Here is a 14,956-nt window from a genome sequence, read left to right on the forward strand (position 1 = left end):
AGGAGAAATCAAGTATACATAAACAATATATGTATATATTTATAAACAGTTCTAGGGCGAATTTGAGAATGAATGAATGAAATGTTTTATTTAACGACGCACTCAACACATTTTATTCTACGGTTATATGGCGTCGGACATATGGTCAAGGACCACACTGATATTGAGAGAGGAAACCCGCTGTCGCCACTTCGTGGACTACTCTTTTCGATTAGCAGCAAGGGATCTTTTATATGCACCATCCCATAGACAGGATAACACACACCACGGCCTTTGATATACCAGTCGTGGTGCATTGGCTGGAGAGAGAAATATCCCAATGGACCCACTAACGAGGATCGATCCAAAACCGACCGCGCATCAAGCGAGCGCTTTACCACTGGGCTACGTCCCCCCCCCCCCCCCCCCCCCCCCTTCCCCGAGATTTTTTAACGACTGTAATTACATATTAAATATATTTTTCTAATATTAGTGGTTGTATATTAAACGTTTCTGATAGTTTTTGTCTTTCACGTGTATCCAGGGAATATTTGCGGGGATTGAGACAAAATTTCTGTCTAATTAGTTGTGTATCTAACTGTCAAAATGTCTTGGGGTCAAAAAGGTTATATTTTCAGTCGTAGCTTTATTTTACTCTATTTATTAGCATGCCTATATCCAAAAGAAGCTCAGTCGTAGATTTACGTTTAGCACAAGAAAAGTTGTGTTCAGAAATTTAAATCCCGAATGTTTTGTTAATTTGATACTTGATTTCTTTACATACGCATGGAAACAAGCTCATAAATTTATATATGGTTGAAGTTCATAATCTAAAATGAACAAAGTATTAGTTATTTCCTGTGTGGGGTTGTTTTTTTTTGCACCTTGTTTGGTTATTTACATTGCAAAGTTATTTCATAGACAGTAGATATTTTCGGCATTTTTCTTTATAAATGCTACAATATACAAAAAAACAACCGCGAGCACGATTTGTGCATGCATAACTAGTCACAATTTACACAAACAACGTAGCGTACACACACAACATTGCGTGCATTACTAGTCAATTCATACAAACAACGTTGCATACACACACAACATTGCGTGCATTACTAGTCATAATTTTGACAAACAACGTAGCGTACACAAACAACATTGCGTGCATTACTAGTCATAATTTTGACAAACAACGTAGCGTACACAAACAACATTGCGTGCATTACTAGTCAATTCATACAAACAACGTTTGAAAATCAGCTGTGATAATAAAATTGCTAATATAATATAAAAACTAGCAAAAAACACCAAAAATAGCAAACACGAATACTGGAGTTCAATTAATGTATATAGTTATATATAGGAGGTCTCTATCTTTATTAATATGCGTATTGAAGTATATTGGAAGTCGCGTGTAGTCAAATAATTAGACTTCGGACCATTATTTTTGTTTAAATTTTAATGTTTAACATCATAACAAAATATTACATTCGTATCTTGTAATTTCTTATGATGATGGAGTTGGTGGTTATCATCATCATCATCATTATGAATATTATTATTGTTATTATTATTATTATTATTATTAAGCAGTATGATTATTAAGTAGTATTTCCCAAATGGAAATCATTTCGTATTGTTCGGCCTTAAAGACGTACGGACAATACATCGATCTCTATCAAGGTGAATCCGCCACCAGAAATTATTGGAGAATAATAATGTAGCATGCAAGTGTTAAATTATCCACTCTTCTGTTTAATCAAATCATCCCCATACACCTTGATGAATGTAACACGTGCAAAATATGGCGCGAGTCGGCTCGCGCTCCCACCAGCCAATCACGAGCAGCTGAATCGTCTGTATGGTCCCTAAAGAGCACGAAACTAGTAAACCCTCAAAAGGTAGGCAATCAGTCATTTTTAGTTCCTGTGATCTTGTTCTGTTAGGATCGATATAGTAGGAACCACGACAACAGGTGCACGGCGAATGTATTTAACCGTTTGAGGCTGTATTTGTGTCGTGGAAACGGGTCAATTAATCTTTGCTCACACTGCAGAAAAAAAAAGCGAGCTCGAAAATAAAGACTATAGTTTTGATGTTGCAATCGAGGACATGGTGCGCAACCGGCCGTGACAATTGTAAATCAGAGCGGACAAATGTAAAATCAGGGGCGGCAATTATTGCGATAGCTGAAGTATCCACCTAACCTTTTAATCACGGCTATCCCTGCATAATATATGTTTCTGTTGCATGAAAACTCTTCTCTTTTTATCCTTTGTCTCTGTGTCCCGTGGGAGTGTAAAATCTATATTCGTAAAGTGAACATAAAAATAAAGTAATTTTTTATGGGTTTTTTCAAATTACTATAAATCAGCATGTTTATTTGTGGAAGCCCGGAAGTGTTAATGGCGTTGCAGAATTAAAAATTAACTAAGCAGGCAGCCATTGACAATATAGAGATACACAGCAGAGGCGGATCTAGGGGGCCCCAGGGGCCCTCCCCCGCCCCCTAAATTTTTCGACAGTTATAATATTATATATTAATTTTCTTTCTGTTTTAACGATCCCCATCCAAACCTCCCTCAAAGTTCCTTTGGCATTCCGCCTCATGTCATTGTGGCCCCCCCACAACGAAACATTTACATCACGAACAGTTGCCAAACGTTGAATATTTAAAAAGTATAAGTACAAACAAATGAATGAATGAATGAATGAATGAATGAATAAATACAAGTACATAAATAAATTTAGAAATATGTTATGTTTAACGACACCATTAGAGTAGATTGATGTATTAATCATCGGCTGGTGGATGTCAAACATTTTGTAATTTTGACATATAGTCTTAGAGAGGAAACCCGGTACATTTTTTTCATTAGTAACAAGGGATCTTTTATATGCACAAACACACAGGCAGAATAGCACATACCACGACCTTTGATATACCAATTATGGTGCACTGACCTGAACGAGAAATACCCGCATTGGTCCCACCGACGGGTATCGACCCTAGACCGAGCGCGCACCAAGCGAGCGCTTTACCATTACGCCGCGCCCTTTAAATAAATGCATTACATCTGTTAATATGTTCAGTGGGGTTTTTTTCTTCTGAATAATTTTTAATAAAACATATCCAGTATAATACTATTACAAAACATAACAATATTATCAGAAAGCAAATTCCCAAGCATTAAATATTTAAAAAGTATTAATAAAAAATAATAATAATAAATATACATAACTATAGTCCGTCCCACAGGGAAAACGACTTTTTTCATGTTATGGAATTTGCTACCTTATTTAATTCTGAGTCGATTGTTTTCTAAATTTAACACTTTTTTTTCTTCTTATTTCCAAAATACTTTTACTTTTCATCTTACGTCAAACCAAACTGAAATTATTTACAAAACATTTTGTAGGAGGATGGGACGGACTATAGTTTAATAGTAGTAGTAGTAGTAGTTGTAGTAGTAGTAGTAGTAGTAGTAGTAGTTGTAGTAGTTGTAGTAGTAGTAGTAGTTGTAGTAGTAGTAGTAGTAGTTGTAGTAGTAGCAGTAGTAGTAGTAGTAGTAGTAGTAGTAGTATAGTAATAGTAGCAGTAGCACCGATCGTGATAGTAGTAGTAGTAGTCGTCGTAGTAGTAGTTGGAGGAGTAGTAGTAGCAGTAATAGTAGTGGTAGTAGTAGTCGTGGTATTAGTAGGAGGAGGAGTAGTAGTAGAAGCAGCAGTAGTAGTAGTCGTCGTGGTAGTAGTAGTCGTCGTCGTGATAGTAGTAGTAGTAGGAGGAGTAGTAGTAGTAGCAGCAGCAGTAGTAGTAGTCGTCGTGGTGGTAGTAGTAGTAGTAGTCGTGGTAGTAGTGGTAGGAGCAGTAGTAGGAGTAGTAGTAGTAATAGTAGCAGCAGCATTAGTAGTAGTCGTTGTGGTAGTAGTAGTCGTCGTGGTGGTAGTAGTAGTGGTAGTAGTAGTAATAGTAGTAGGAGTAGTAGTAGTAGTAGTAGTAGTAGTCGTGGTAGTAGTAGCAGGAGGAGTAGTAGTAGGAGTAGTAGCGGTAGTAGTAGGAGTAGTAGTACTAATAGTAGTAGGAGTAGTAGTAATAGTAGGAGTAGTAGCAGTAGGAGTAGTAGTAGTAGAAGTAGTAGGAATAGTAATAGTAGTAGTAGGAGGAGTAGTAGTAGGAGTAGTAGCAGTAGTATAGTTGTAATAGTAGTAGGATTAGTAGTACTACTAGTAGGAGCAGTACTAGTAGGAGTAGTAGTAGTACTAGGAGTAGTAGTAGTAGTAGTGGTAGTGGTAGTAGTAATAGTAATAGTAGAAGACGACATGAAATAATGAAACGGAAAACGGAAAGTCCATACAGAAATCGGCAAATAACTTTTGTTTTCAAACAGTTTTAAAACCTTAGCGGAATATGTTTGTAATATTAATATTTATTTAAACTAGCTCGATGACATCGAAGAAGACGCCAGATCGAGTCACAAAATAGTGGATGACTTTGCTCGGGGCCATTTGTATCAGGCGCACGTTCCCGCCGCTTGGCAGACTCTTGGACTAATTCGTCGCGTGCTAGTCGCGTGCATACATTATTCCTGTCGTACCTGCAGACGGCGTGTGCAAGTTCACGCGCTCGCGGAATTACCGCGTGTCGTGCAGCACGTGCGGGGGATTTCAAATACAAAAATATTCACTCGTCAGATAATACGCCATGAAATGAAAGGTGTTAAAGATCAACTGATGCTTGTGCCACCCACCTAATTCTGGTACCACCCGTCACTTCTAGTTGTTGTGGTTGTGAGCCTGCCTGTCCTTCATTTTAGTTATTTTTCTCAAAAGTTCAACTAGACAAAGACTATGTCAGTGACAAGGACTTAGATCAGTGATAGGGACTTGGATCAGTAGCAGGGACTTAAATCAGTGGCAGGGACTTAGATAAGTGACAGAGATTTATAGTCCTTCCCACGGGAAACGCTTTTTTCATACTAAATTTACTAAAAGTTATTTATTTCTGAGCCGATTGTTTTCTAAATTGCACACAAAGATAGGGGTTTTTTTAAATGTTATTTCCAAAACACTTTTACTTTTCTTCTTACGTCAAACCAAACTAAAATTATATACATTTTTGTAGAATGGGGCGGACTATAGATCAGTGACAGGGACTTTGATCAGTGACATGGATTTAAATCAGTTGCAGAGACTTGGTTAGATCAATGCCATGGACTTAGATCAGTGACATGGACTTAGATCAGTGACATGGACTTAGATCAGTGACAGGGACTTAGATCAGTGACATGGACTTAGATCAGTGACATGGACTTAGATTAGTGACAGGGACTTAGATCAGTGACATGGACTTAGATCAGTGACATGGACTTAGATTAGTTGCAGAGACTTAGATTAGTGACATGGACTTAGATCAGTGACATGGACTTAGATTAGTTGCAGAGACTTAGATTAGTGACAGGGACTTAAAAAAGGAAGGAAATGTTTTAGTTAACGACGCACTCAACACACTTTATTTACGGTTATATGGCGTCGGACATATGGTCAAGGACCACACATATATTGAGGGAGGAAACCCGCTGTCGCCACTTCATGGGCTACTCTTTTTGATTAGCAGCAAGGGATATTTTATATGCACCATCCCACAGATAGGATAGCACATACCACTACCTTTGATGTACCAGTCGTGGTATACTGGCTGGAGCGAGAAATAGCCCAATGAGCCCACCGTCGGGGATCGATCCCAAAACGACCGCGTATCAAGCGAGCGCTTTACCACTTGGTTACGTCTCGCCCCGACAGGGTCTTAGATCAGCGACAGGGACTTAGATCAGTGACAGGAACTAGATCAGTGACATGTACTTAGATCAGTGACATAGAATCAGTTGCAGAGACTTAGATCAGTGACATAGACTTAGTTGAGTGATATGGATTCAGATCAGTTGCAGAGACTTAGTTAGATCAGTGACATGGACTTAGATTAGTGACAGGGACTTAGATCAGTTACAGATAATGTAGTTAGTTCAGTGACAGGGACTTGGATCATTGTCATGGAATTAGATTAGTCGCAGAGACATAGTTAGATCAGTAACAGGGACTTAGATCAGTGACAGTGACAGTCGGTAGAGCGTTCGTCTAATTTATAAGGTATTTGGATTAAATCCTCCCGGAGACCTATTCTCTAACTGGGTTTTTTTCCCGTCCCAACCAATGCGCCATGACTGATATTTCAAAGAATGTGGTATATGCTGTCATGTTTGTGGAGAAATAAAGTTTGCTTTGTTTAACGACACTGCTAGAGCACATTGATTTATTCATCGTCGGCTACTGGATGTTTTCAGAGAAAACCCGTTATATTTATATCCGTCAGCAGCAAGGAATCTTTTATATGCACGTTTTCACACAAACAAGACAACACACAGGTCAATGGTAGAGCATGCGTCCTTTGGTGCGATATAGGGACGGGATCCTCCAGCTCATTTTGGTATAGCGCTCGCCTGAGGTGCTTCTATGTCGGTCTGTCTGTCTGTCTGCCTATCTGTATGTCTGCCTGTCTGTCTGTCTGTCTGCTTTGGTTAAAAGACTGAAAGTCGTCGGTGGATCTGTTATTTCAGTGTTTTTCGCGTTCCAACCAATGCCACACGATTAGTATATGAAAGGCTGCTAATTTGACACAATGCTATTTTTATAACCTAATTTCAAAGGGATTATCCTGATTTTGCTGCCATTTTAAAATGCTTCTGATTTACAGAATCGTTTTATTAACTAAAATTACACATTAAATATATTTTCCTGTTTATAATGCCAGTGTCTGTATATCCAGGATCGAACCATTTCGGTGGATCCATTCAGCTGATTGGCTTTTTTTTCTTTCCAACCAGTGCACCATAACTGGACAAATGCCGTGGTATGTGCTTTCCTGTCTTTGGGAAAGTATACAAAAGATCCCTTGAGAGCATTAGGGAAAATGTAGCGGGTTTCCTCTCTATGACTACGAGTCAAAATTACCAAATGTTTGACATCTACATGGGCTGTGTGTTTGTATGTGAAGGACTGACAAAAAGAAGACAAGTTTGACATCCAATAGCCGATGATTAATTAATCAATGTGGCACCTCTAGTGGTGTCGTTAAACAAAACAAACTTCTGTATATCCAGTGTGTTTCTGGTCGTCGTAGTAGTATTTATAGTATCTCAAACTTCGTTTTAGTTCCTAATGTATATTTTTGTACATACAAAATTATTTGAAAGTAAATTCTAAAAGTAAAAGACACTGATATTCTAAATAAAAATAAAAAAAACGCATTCCAAATGTAATTTTCGTCATTAAACAGGGTTCATCACCTTAAAGGAACATTCCTGAGTTTGCTGCAATTTTTAAGATTTTATCGACTAACAAAGACTTTTTAACGATTGGAATTACATATCAAATATATTTCCTTCATAAAATATTAGTGGCTGTATATTAAACACGTTTCTGGTCGTTCTAATCTTTGTACTAGGTAAAAATTTCATTTTATTTCCAAAAAAAATAATTTTTTCGTACGTATGAAATTATTTGAAGACAAAATCCAGTTTGGGCTTCTTACAAATATTAAGACGACCAGAAATACATTGAATATACAGACACTGATATTCTAAACCAGAAAATATATTTATTATGTAAGTTTAATCGTAGAAGTATTTTATTAGTCGGAAACATCTTACAATGCAGCAAACTCAGGAATGTCCCTTTAAAGACCAAACAAATTCAGACTTTCAAAGACTTTTACCTGCCATTTTCAAAGACTTTCAAAGATTTTTACACAGCGGTCAAAGACAATAGAATGCGATCAAAATACCAGATCAGTTCGTTTACGTTGCTGTCCATGGCAAAACAATTTTTTTTTTTTACATTCATCATGACAGATTAAACCTTGTAACTGGAAAATATCAAATGCATGCAGCTGTAAAACATATCATCATTGCTTTGGCTATGATTTGTGAGAATTTAAAGACTTTTATTACAATTCAAAGACTTTCAAAGAATTTAAAGACCGCTACGAACCCTGTTAAAGTGACAGACCCTTGTTTTTAAACACTAAGGCGTATTTTGTCAATATTAAATGTTATTGTTTAGATTATCCGAAGTGTTTCTGGTCATCCTGGTCTTTTCAATGTGACAAAATGCATTTTCTTCCTTTTTGTTTTAAACGCACGTGCGTCTGAGAAGAAACGGTTATGGAGTCGATTTTTTTGTTTGTTACAACTTTATCCAAGTGTGTTACAGGTTTGTAGATTAACTAAACTTTGTGTTAATTTTCACTGGTTAAAATTAGGGTATGTGCGTTTAAGTCGGTTGGAAACTTATTACATTTGCAACTAACTCAGAACAGTCTTTTTAACGAAATGTTTGCTTTGAGCATTCATTTTGTACAGAGTCGTAATTGTAAAGTGCCAGCCTAATGCGCGGTCGGTCTAGGATCCATCCTCGTCGGTGGGCATATTGGGCTATTTCTAGTTCCTGGTATATCAAAGGCCGTGGTATGAGTTATCCTGTCTGTGAGATGGTGCATATAAAATAGCCCTTGCTATTAACGGAAAAAAAATGTAGCGGGTTTCCTCTCTACGACTATATGTCAAAATTACCAAATGTTTCATATCCAATAGCCAATGTCCTCTGGATAGTGTCGTTAGACAAAACAAACTTTAACTTTTCGTTTTATACATCTGTAGATAGTCACTGTTATCTACTTAATGCAAATTATGTTTCTTATTTACTTTCATTTATAACTTTTTAAATAGGACATAGGAAGTTAACTGGATACCTTGCCTTATCATTTTATGTATAATTATATGCAATAAAATGTTTCTAATCAAACCTACAACTAATATTATTATACTGATACTTTGTGAGCTTCCCCTCGCTATTTGCAATATGACATCCAAAAATTAATTAACCCTTTTTCCAAGTCTATTGTAAAATCTTTAATATGACCAAGTCACTTGACAAGTTAAAGTTTGTTTTCAATTGTTCTGTCGCTTGACGTGTTAAGCACGATATGCACTAGCGTTCACGAGAACAACACGTCCATATTTTATGAGTATTTTTTATATTATATTTACGCCTTTAGACATTCCTTGCAAGTTGACAAATCCAACAACAATCGTGTCATAAAGCGTCGAAGTGACAATCTTTATTTCTTTTTTCTTCGTCTTCTTTCTTCTTTCTCATCACCCCTGTTAAACACTTGAGATTATTTTGCGGCCGGATAATTTCTCACCCACTTGACACTAAAACATCCGATCACCGGCCACAAGACATCAAGTGCTGTAACGAGTCAACTATCTCATTCGCCCAATCGCTCCACGTGATCTAAACTGTCACAAGTCTTTTGAGACCCACTTGGATATATCTTAAAGTGGTTCCGTAAAGGACATAACCATACATCCCATATGGGTTTTTTCACCTCAGTAATGTCACTCATTATTTTTTTGTCAAGCTTTCAGCAGTTTTTTTTTTTTCCTTCGTGTTTTTTTTACTGTTATCTTGCCATGATGATGGTCTAGTGAACACACGCGCGTTTCGTCCTCACTGACACCGGCCCGATTGTCTCGATAAGAAAAGGCGCATTTCGCCGACTTTACGCAAGGGCAGGTCTCGTGTGAATCGGCGTGGCTACCGAGGTACTCTCTCGAGTGAGGCCGTGGATGTCGCGCTGACGGGGCCGTGACAGCTTTGTTGTTCTCCCGTGATCGCATGTCACACTAATTGGAGCCGACGTGCCCGGGGAGCAGAGCATGGAAGGCGTGCATCACACATACAAACGACTTGTCATCTTCGTTAGCCGATTTATTGAAAAAACATTCCTTCAGGGGCGTAACTGTCGATTTTCTTGGAGCAAAAAAAAAAGAGAGCAAAAAGAAATAAAATGAATGAAAATGGTTTTATACAAAGAGGATCTCGTGTGAGGGTCTGGGCCCCGTTTTTACGAAGCGATTTTAGCGCTATGATCATTTTAAGTGCGTATAGCTACCTTGTGCACGTATGGCAATCCTAGCGCTATGATCATTTAAGTGCATATAGCTACCTTGTACACTTATGGTGATCTTAGCGTTATGATCATTTTAAGTGCGTATAGCTACCTTGTGCACGTATGGCAATCCTAACGCTATGATCATTTTAAGTGCATATAATTACCTTGTGCACGTATGGCAATCCTAGCGCTATGATCATTATACGTGCATATAGCTACCTTGTGCACGTAAGGTGATCTTAGCGCTATGATCATTTTAAGTGCATATAGCTACCTTGTGCACTTAAGGTGATCTTAGCGCTAAGATCACTTCGTGAAACGGGGTCCTGGTAGAGGAGAACTGGGAGGATGAGGGGAGTGGTAATGGTAAGAGTTAGGGTGATGATGACGAAGATAATTGATGCATTGATTCATTGATTTATTGATGATAATGATGGTGATGCTGATAATGCTGCTGCTGCACCTGTTGCTGCTGCTGATGATGATGATGATGCTGATGATGACGATGATGATAATAATAAAGGGTCGAATTTTAATCAAATCATATTACATGTTCATTCTTTCCAGGGCTGTAAATAGTGTAAGAACACGAAAATGTGTTTTCTTATTTTAAATGTGCCCCTTTTGTATAGCTAGAAACCACTCTATATTACTATGTTATTTGTTTAGAAATTTTAACTATATCAAACATAGGGTGTCTTAAACATGTAATTAAATACAATGCTATACAAAAAACTGATATCAAACTGGACTAAAAATTAAACTCAACCGGGAACGTGACTTTCATATTATTTTAAGTTTGTAAAATTCAATAAAGCCCCAAGCTGATTATTTTTATGGCGTTCTTCCTGATATGTTATGCAAGGTACCTCCTTAGGGTCCTATTTTATCAGATCAACTGTCTGTTTCAATTTGTTCTTTCAGGAGATTCCGTCATGAGATGTGGCGCCAAATTACGATAGGATCTGTTCTTTCTGTTGTTACGTCAGTAAATGAAAAGGACCTAACACATGAATGGTGTTTCAATAATTTGTTGTCTTTGTTTGGAGTTTGTTTTTCAGACACGTGTGCACATGAGGGTTTGGGGGGGGGGGGGGTCGATTTCCTCCCTGCTTCAAGCGAATTTTCCCTTTTTTGAGTATTTATTTCGGAGGAGCATCACCCGACTCCCCTATGCCTGAGTACTCTGCTGTTCGAGAGCTAGACGGACATTTGGATAGTTATGATCGCTCTCTGCCGGCAGAGATAAGTATATAACGAAAACACGAGATGGCTGCCTACCACACGGTAGGCAAAGATTTCCGCTGTAATGCAAAAAGCAAAATCCTATGTTTGACGCTAAATACTTTTACATTACCAATTTTTGAGTTCGCCGATAACAAATATTTCACATATTAACCACTAATACACACACTACAGGAAGAAAACCGTCAGCATCTACGTATTTAACGGGAACATTATTGAAAGGGGCTGTTGTCGGGTTTAATTCTTTTAGGGTCAGTCCAAAGATTCATCGCACTTAAGTGAGTTATTATCCTACGCCACACACCTGGAACCAAACATTTTTTAATATACTCAACAAAATTAATTAATGTATTTTCTTTAAATATGGCAATAAAAAAAATGCAGATTTTTCCGTTGTAAGGTGTCGGCGTTGACCGTGTGTCATGTTTTTAACTTAATGATTTAAAGCGACATGCCCTACTTTTTAAACACTAAGGCATATTTTTTTTACTATTAGAGCCGTTTTTTTTATAACTGATATCCATTTCCGTACATTCAAAGTGTTTTTGGTCATCCTGGTGTTTTTAATATCACAAAATGCATTTCTCTTCTTTTTTTTTTAAACGCATGTGCGTCTGAGAAGTAACAGTTATGGAGTCGAGTTGTAGTCTATTTTTAAAGGGTATTTCACCATTTCAAAGTCACAGGCTCATGTTTCACTCAGTTGTAACTTTATCCAAATGTGTTACAGGTTTGTAGATTAACTGAACTTAGTGCTAATTTTCACGGGTTGAAACTAGGGTCTGTCCCTTTAACTGAACTTAGTGCTAATTTTCACGGGTTGAAACTAGGGTATGTCCCTTTAAGTAATAATTTACAGTGAACACAATATCAAGTATCGTTATAAACCAACGAGTAACGAATCCAAATCCGCCGTTCGGTAGTTTTCATAAATGTTTCGAAAAACAAATCGTGTGCAAGATTTTTTGCGTGTATCACGGGTCGAAATTTAGTGAAACAATGTTTGGATGTCATCTGTGATCAAAAGTTTCTGAAATAATATGACACTAACCAAGGACCATCAAACCTTTTTTCGTGACGTAGCTCAGTGGTAAAGCGTTCGCTTGATGCGCGGTCGGTCTAGGATCTATCCCCATCGGTGGGCCCATTGGGCTATTTCTCGTTCCAGCCAATGCATCAAAAGAAAAGTAAAGTTTGTTTTATTTAACGACGCCACTAGAGCACATTGATTTTTTTATCTTATCTGGACGTCAAACATATGGTCATTGTGACACTTTTTTTTAGAGGAAACCCGCTGTCGCCACATAGGCTACTCTTTTACGACAGGCAGCAAGAGATGTTTTATTTGCGCTTCCCACAGGCAGGATAGCACAAACCATGGCCTTTGTTGAACCAGTTATGGATTACTGGTCGGTGCAAGTGGTTTACACCTACCCATTGAGCCTTGCGGAGCACTCGCTCAGGGTTTGGAGTCGGTATCTGGATTAAAAATCGCATGCTTCGACTGGGATCTGAACCCAGTACCTACCAGCCTGTAGACCGATGGCCTAACCACGACGTCACCGAGCCCGGTCAGCCAGGGCATCACGACTGGTATATCAAAGGCCAACAGTAACAGCAACGAGTGACTGTAACCCAAACCCTTATTCATAGTGTTAGGGGACGTAATCCAGTGGTAAAGAGCTCGCTTGGTATGTGGTCGGTCTGAGATAGATCCCCGTCGGTGGGCCCATTGGGCTATTTCTCGTCCCAGCCCTTACACAAAGGCCATGGTATGTAGTATCCTGTCTGTGAGATGGTGCGTATAAAAGATCCCTTGCTACTAATGAAAAAATGTAGAGGATTTCCTCTCTAAGACTATATGTCAGAATTACCAAATGTTAGACATCCAGTAGCCGACCGGCCTCGGTGGCGTCGTGGCAGGTACTGGGTTCGGATCCCAGTCGAGGCGTGGGATTTTTAATCCAGATACCGACTCCAAACCCTGAGTGAGTGCTCCGCAAGGCTCAATGGGTAGGTGTAAACCACTTGCACTGACCAGTGATCCATAAATGGTTCAACAAAGGCCATGGTTTGTGCTATCCTGCCTGTGGGAAGCGCAAATAAAAGATCCCTTGCTGCTAATTGGAAGAGTAACCCATGTAGTGGCGACAGCGGGTTTCCTCTTAGAATCTGTGTGGTCCTTAAAAATATGTCTGACGCCATATAACCGTAAATAAAATGTGTTGAGTGCGTCGTTAAATAAAACATTTCTTTCTTTTTTCCAGTAGCCGATGACGAATAAATCAATGTGCTCTAGTGGTGTCGTTAAACAACAACAAACTAACTAACTGGCCTTTCACTGACTTTGCTGAGTATATATCGCTGTTTTGTCAGCTGCTGGTTAGTAGTAGGTCGCATTTTCGCACCTAATACCCTCTATATTACCTTTTATTCGGTACACCTTAATTACTACACTTATTATCCCATTTTGAATAATAAAAAAGCCCCACATTTTCACACCCTCCCGCGACATTGCAAAACATACGGAGTTATTCTTAAAACTGCTCATCGCAGCTGGAATCACATTAAAACATCCCAGGCGTCTTTTATAATGAACCGAGACTCGCACATAATGGCTACACTACGAGTTCAAATCCGATTTATCATTTCTGTAATTCGTACAAAAGCGTTTGAACTTAGCGAAAACACGGTTACGCTCAGTGACTAGAACCATAAGACAAGCGCGTATCCACGTGTGGTGGGGAGAACGGGATTTAGCATTTTCTATAGGTATCGTGTCTTTTTTTAAAACTACTATTATATCGTTCTGTCGAGTAAAATACGCTGTAGGAAGTTGGCAGTTTACTGTCACTGTTAAAAGGTTAATTGACGTAGGGAACGTTTCTTTTTTTCTTCTGTCATATCGTTCACTGACAAAGATAACAAGCAGAAGAAGTAGGATCACGAATTTGTGTTATTGTTATTATCTGTGTTCCGAATCTTTATAGACGATGGATCTTAATGCATTTAATATTTCATTCTATTGCGAAAATAAATGCTCGTACCATGGGGTGGGTGAATTAGTAATATTAATATGGATCACCAGGCGCGTGTCCAGGGTGATTCCGGGGGTGGATCCCCCGCCCCCAGTAAATTGTCTTTTAAAAAAATAATTTTTCCGGAGTAGCATGATTAAACACCCCCTAAAACCTTCACTCGCCACAATACAGAACACCCATCCGCCCCAACACCGTATAATTTCCGACACACGCGCTAGATCACGTTACGGTTAACGATGAGTGGCGGGGTGTAGTTCATTGGTAGAGCGCTTGCGTAAGGAGCGATAAATTGTAGGATGAATGAATGAATGAACGAATGAATGAATGAATGAATGAATGAATGAATGAATGAATGAATGAATGAATGAATGTTTAACGACGCCCCAGCACGAAAAATACATCGGCTATCGGGTGTCAAACTATGGTAAATGCAAACAAATAAAGTGATTATCAACATCAATATAAAAATTCAACAGTTAATTGTAGGATGAATCACCTTTAATGGAATTTTTGTTCTATTCCAGTCAGACTGATGAATCAGATACCGTGGCATGTGCTGTTTTGTCTTTTGAAAAATGCACATACAATTTAAAGATCCACAGTTCCGCCATGCTGCCGGTATCTTGGTACGTGCCGTCCTGTTTGTTGGCAAGTGCATATAAAAGATCCCTTGCTGCCGGTA

This window comes from Gigantopelta aegis, chromosome 8 (assembly GCF_016097555.1).
Source record: "Gigantopelta aegis isolate Gae_Host chromosome 8, Gae_host_genome, whole genome shotgun sequence".
NCBI classification, from domain to species: domain Eukaryota; kingdom Metazoa; phylum Mollusca; class Gastropoda; order Neomphalida; family Peltospiridae; genus Gigantopelta; species Gigantopelta aegis.